The sequence below is a fragment of the Chrysochloris asiatica genome, unplaced genomic scaffold (genome assembly GCF_000296735.1).
Source record: "Chrysochloris asiatica unplaced genomic scaffold, ChrAsi1.0 scaffold00050, whole genome shotgun sequence".
In the NCBI taxonomy this organism is placed as follows: Eukaryota; Metazoa; Chordata; class Mammalia; order Afrosoricida; family Chrysochloridae; genus Chrysochloris; species Chrysochloris asiatica.
This window is the reverse complement of record NW_006408568.1, coordinates 17,591,310-17,597,308: the sequence shown is the minus strand read 5'-3', so window position 1 is coordinate 17,597,308 and position 5,999 is coordinate 17,591,310. Positions and strand designations below refer to the sequence as shown.

The following is a 5,999-nucleotide window of genomic DNA, read 5'->3' as shown; positions in this document are numbered from 1 at the left end:
TATATATATAAAGGATGTAACTATTGTGGAGTCCTGGCATGGTGCTGTAGGACAAGCATTGGACTAGTAACCACAAGGTTGGTTGTTCACACCCACCAGCCACTCCTTGGAAACCATACACAGGGTCACTATAAATCAGAACCAACTTGACAGCACCTAACAGCAACAACAATATAACTATTATTGATATTAACATCGTTTTGACCATCAACCTTGAAACATATCTGTGTGTATATATGTATATGATATGCATGGAGTCCTGGTGTGCTGTTGTAGGACAAGCGCTGGACTGCTAAGCAAAAGGTTGTTGGTTCAAAGCCACCAGCTATTCCTTGGAACCCCTATGCAGAGTTGCTATGATCTGAACCAACCTGATGGCACTTAACTACAACAACTCCATTAGTGGCAGGGGCTGGGGGAGAACCCTAGTGACACTGTAGAATCAGTACGAGGCTGCTAACTACAATGTCAGCAGTTCAAACCCACTAGCCACTCAGTGGGAGAAAGATGATGTTTTCTGCTCCCATAAAGATTTACAGTCTCAGAGACACTATACAGTGTCACTAAAATTGGGAATTAATTCCATGGCAGTGGGTTTTAGTTTCTATAGATAGAGAGAAAGAGTGTTAGAGGGAGAGTGTGTTCTGGTATAATGCTGTAGGATAAGCCCTGACCTGATAACCAGAAGGTCAGCTGTTCAAACCTGCCAGCTGTTCCTTGGAAACTCTGTACTGGGTCATTGAGTTGGAACGAACTTGACAGCACTTTATGATATATGTGTGTGTGTGTGTGTGTCCTTCTGCAATAAGAACACAAATAATGTTTTAGTATTGCATTTTTTTTCCAGTGAAGAACATGGGGAGCACCTATGAAAAATAATCCAAATATATGGGCTATATTGTTGTTGTTAAGTGCCATCAAGTCAGTTCCACTCATAGAAACCCCACATAGTATTTCCGAGGAGCAGATAGTACATTTGAACCACCAACCTTTTGGTTCAAACTGACCTTGCAGTCCAGTGCACCCACAGCACCACACCAGGACTCTGATGTGTTATAAAAGAAACATAGGAATCATTATAGGCTAATTTTTAAAGATACCTTTTAGCTAGAATTGTAGGCAAAAAGTTTACAAAGTGCTAGACTTCATAAAATGTGTATCAGGGGGAATAAAAACTTCTAGTCCCTGTATGAAATTGAATGCACTCAATTTATAAGGAGTAACACCAGTATTAAAGAAAGCAAGAAGAGCGTGTTGTTAGTACTGTTGTTGTTTCAATGATAATGAAGCGATGTTTGACTTACATAACTCGAAAGTTCAGAGGAGATGTGAGCAAGGCTTCATTCAGCAGCTCAGCAATAAACCCTAGCTCAATGTCTTTCCTTCTGTCTTTGCCTTCTGCAGTTCAGGCTAATTTCAAAACACTCAGCATGGTTCCAAGACGGCTGTCCTCCCCTCCCAGGCTGCATATTGCTTTATTTATACCAACAGAAAAGGAGGTTCATTTTTATTTTAAGAACAATTAAGACTCGATACCAAAAGTGTAAAATATGAGGCAGAGAAGAAAGATATAACTGAAATAAACAACAACAACAAAAACCAAATTATATACATAGAAGACTAGGTTGTTTTTCATAAAATATCCCCACAAATCCATACTCATGGATGAAAGATCTATGCTGACTTTCCACACTACCCAGAGATGTCCATATGGCATTGTTCTGTCTTAAGATGAAACTGGGTTCCTGTCTTAACTTAAGGGGAAACTTTCACAATGACCGGAGCCCTTGATGTCCTGCAGATGAAGGAGTAGGATGTCTTCAAATTCCTTGCAGCAGGAACCCACTTAGGTGGTAGCAACCTCGACTTCCAAATGTAACAGTTCATCTACAAAAGGAAAAGTGATAACATCTCCTTCATAACGTGAAGAGGGCCTGGGAGAAACTTCTCCTGGCAGCTCAGACTAGTGTTGCCATGGAAAACCCAGCTGATGTCAGTATAAGATCCTCCAGAAATACCAGCCACCGAGCGGTGCTGGAGTTTGCAGAGCACAGGAGTCGCTCCTATTGCTGGGAGCTTCAATCCAGGAATCTTCACTAATCAGAGTCAGGCAGCCTTCCAGGAGCCTCGGCTTCTGGTGGTTACCCATGCCAGGGCTGACAACCAACTTCTCACAGAAGCATCTTATATTAACTTGCCCACTACTGCTGCGTGCAGCACAGATTCTCCTTTGCACTACGTGAACACTGCCATCCCACGTTAAGAACAAAGGAGCTCACTCAGTGGGCCTGATGTGGTGGTTGCTGGGCCGGGAAGTTCTACACATGCGTGGGACCATCTCTCGAGAGCATCCGTGGAAAGTCATGTCTGACCTGTATTTCTACAGAGATCCAGAAGAGATTGAAAAGAAAGACCAGGTTGCTGTTGAAAAGGCTGGGACCAAGGAAGAATTTCAGGGCGAATGGACTGCTCCAACTATTGAATCTACTGGTGCTCACCCAAAGTCGCAGACTGGTCTGAAGGCGTGCAGATGTCCTCTGTGCCTATTCTGCAGTTTCCTGTTGACTGGAGCACTCAGTCTACAACTGAAGATTGGTCTACAGCGCCCACTGCTCAGACGACCGAGTGGGGAGGAACAACTACCGAGTGGTCTTAAGCTGTTCTTCCATCGTCTCTTAGAAAACTGAAATAAGGTTGATGGAAAATAAACATCAATTCTTTAAAAAAGAGGTATGCAGAGTTATTAAGAAAAAAATCTGAATTTGAGTGAGAGTAGTTGCTCAGTTTGGTGGAGAGAAGAGTATTGCTTTTACAAATACAGTCTCTCGTGAAACATCTCTTTAGAGGCTCTAATTCAGCATTTCATTTCTTACCATACCTATGATTGGAGACAGAGTTTTGGGATATGATTCTTTGATAAGGAAAAAAATTTTAATCTGTCTCTGGGCTTTTAACTAACAGTTTAACATTACTTTGGAAAAGTGTAGAGTAAGAAATCTCTGACGAAATGTTCCCCAGGTGACACAGGTAAGATCAGTCATAATGTTATGTGCAATTTAGTATTATTTTCCTAAATAATATTTATTTTATGCCACTACAGTTTTATAAAGGAACTCTTGTAGTGTAGTGGTTACGAGTCAGGTAGTTAACCTCAAGGTCAGCAGTTCGAAACTACCAGCTGTCCCACGGAGAAAGAAGAGGCATTCTTCTCCTGTAAAGATTTATAGCCTTGGAAAACCTATGCAGGGTCGTTATGAGTTGGTTCTGCAGCACATAACCACCACCACCACCACAGTTTTATATGGAGTCCTGATGTGGCACTGCAGGATAATGCACTGGACTGCAAGGTTGGTTCACATCTCAGAAACCCTATAGAAGGTTACTGAGAGTCAGGGCTGACTCAACAACACCTCACAACAGTTTCATGTACTCTGTAAGTTTGATACATTCCATAAATATAACTCAAACATGTCAAATTGAACATAAGCCATCACAAAGATGCTTAATGAAGCACCTAAAAAACAATCCAAAGGAATACTCTTTAATAGCAAAAATAACTCTAAAGAATATATATATATAATTGCCTTGAAACGATAGGATTCTATGACAAAAGACTGAATTTGTTTACCTATATTTTAGTCATCTGTGTAAGACATTTAAGGAGCTCTGGTAGTGTAGTGGTTACGAATTGGGCTGCGAACCGCAAGGTAAGCAGTTCGAAACTACCGGCTGTTCCGCGGGAGAAAGATGAGGCTTTCTGCTACCATAAAGATTTACAGCCTCGGAAACCCTGTACAGGGTCACTATGAGTCGGAACCGACTCCACGGCACATAACAACAACATGAAGACATTTATACTAGGACTGACCTGAGAGACACGACAGGAAATCTCTACCTCAGCTATCTTCTCTATAAAGTGGATATAATAATAGTAGCTTTACATAACTCATTAGGATTAGGAGCGTTTATCTGGAAGTTAGAACCCAGAAGGAAAGAAGGAAAGGAAAAGAAGAAAAAAAAAAAAAAAGTTCAAATACTCTTGATTCAACTGCATCATTCTTTCACTTGGTGAGACAATCATCTTCAAGCTAGGGCATAGTATCTGGAAGTTGACAGAGAAAGAAGAGACACCTGAATGAAATCAGCCCACCCACACTGGTCATCCAAACAGGGACAGACACTGAAGTCAAACTGCCCTTATATGCATCTATCTCAGACGGTCACTTTGAAAAGCATAGAATTATCACACATATGCAGAGCACAAGAAAATATGTAACCATTCTCAATACACTTAAAAAATCTGCTTAGCTTACATTTGAATCCATGGAAGAGAAGATGTTTTACACACTATTGCAAATTGTCCTTCTCTTAGTGGATGTGTTCCAAGGGTGAGGGAATACAAGGGTGCTTTTTAAAAGTTCATGGAAAAATTCCATTATCTTTAATGCCATTGTTTTCATGAAATTTTTTAAGCCCTGGGGTATTCTGGAAATTACTCATTGATTACAAATCCCTTAGTTTAGGATGCCGCACACATTCCTACCTCAGAATCTAGAATCTTCGTACTTACTGTCCCTTCATCTGTCATTGCACATTTTGTACCTTCTCAGATGTTCCCTTCTCAAATTAAATGTCCGTGGTCGTTCACCTCAGGTAACATGCCCCATTTCTCCATCATATCCAGAATGCTCCACTTACATTCCCTGTTCTGTGAAGACAGGGAAACATAATTCCTTTCAATTGCTTTCAACTTATTTAAAACTAGTTGTTAAGTACTGTAGAGTTGGCTCTGACCCTGTATAGGGTTTCTGAGGAGCGGCTGGTGAGCTTGAACCACTGACCTTGTGATTCAAACAGACCTTGCAGTCCAGTGCATTAACCTGCAGTGCCACACCATAGTGCTAAGCGATGTAAGCACATTACATCTGTAAGTCCTCACCATAGCACTCAAAGATTTACATCATTACTTCTACTTTGCAGAGAAGGAAATCAAGTTTAGAAAGGTTAAATAATCCAAAAATCACAGAGCAAAACCAGATTGTCTATCACCAACCAACACAAATTAACTAAACTATGCCTCTGCTCTCAAGGAGCTTCCAATTGACTTGAGAAGAGACAAAGTAGGCTGTTTACAACACGTGACAGAATTGTAAGGACTTAGAGGCAGGAAGAATCACTGAGTAACAGAAGCAGCAAGAATTCACAGACAAGCTCTGACTTGAGCAGACCATAAAGAATTAGTCACACTTGAATAAATGAAGGGACATTCCAGGCAGAGGAAACGTTGCCTATTAGAAAAACATCAGTGCATAAATTTATAATATGAGGGGGCTTCAGAAAGTTTGTGGAAATAAATGGCTTTAAAAGATAAAGAAGCAGAAGTTGCCTATGATTTGTAGTTGTGTAAAATTTCACTCTGTCAGAGACTTCAGAAGAGTTTTTACCTCAAAGAAATACCTGCAAATGGCATTTATTGTCTTTGTGATATTAGTTGAAAATAGGTTCGGTTTTACAAGTTAAAACATGAATTTTCTCAACTGCCAACAATGTAAAGTCAATATGGGATTTGAAAATCCTGGTGATGTTTTTCTGACTCTTACAACATTAGTAACAGCAAAAAAGATTCTGCAATCAAAAGTTAGTTGACAATTGAGTCCATTATATGCAAAACAAGATATTTTAGCTCATTCTCCACAGCTGCAGGAACTCTGCCCTCCTAGGTAGGCATAAAAACGTGTTTGAGACAGCAAAGTTGGAAACTGTGCCTTGAGACAACAAGACTGTAGTTCAGTAGTTCTAAACATTGGTTCCACAACAGAATCATTTGTGATCTTTCTAAACTGCTAGTGCTCAGGGTCTCTGGGAGAGGAACTCAAGTATCTCTGTAATTTTTTTTTTTTCCTTAAATGTTTTATTGTGAATTATGTGATAGTTTACATGGGAGAACATTAGTTTTACATTCATTCTATCGTATATCATCTCATTGCCATGGTTACAAT

At 40.1% G+C, this 5,999-nt stretch overlaps 1 pseudogene; it reads left to right on the top strand.

The window, feature by feature from the left end:
• Positions 1-1,774: 1,774 nt before the first annotated feature.
• LOC102837578 lies at positions 1,775-2,656 on the top strand (annotated as a pseudogene).
• The last annotated feature ends 3,343 nt before the right edge of the window (positions 2,657-5,999 follow it).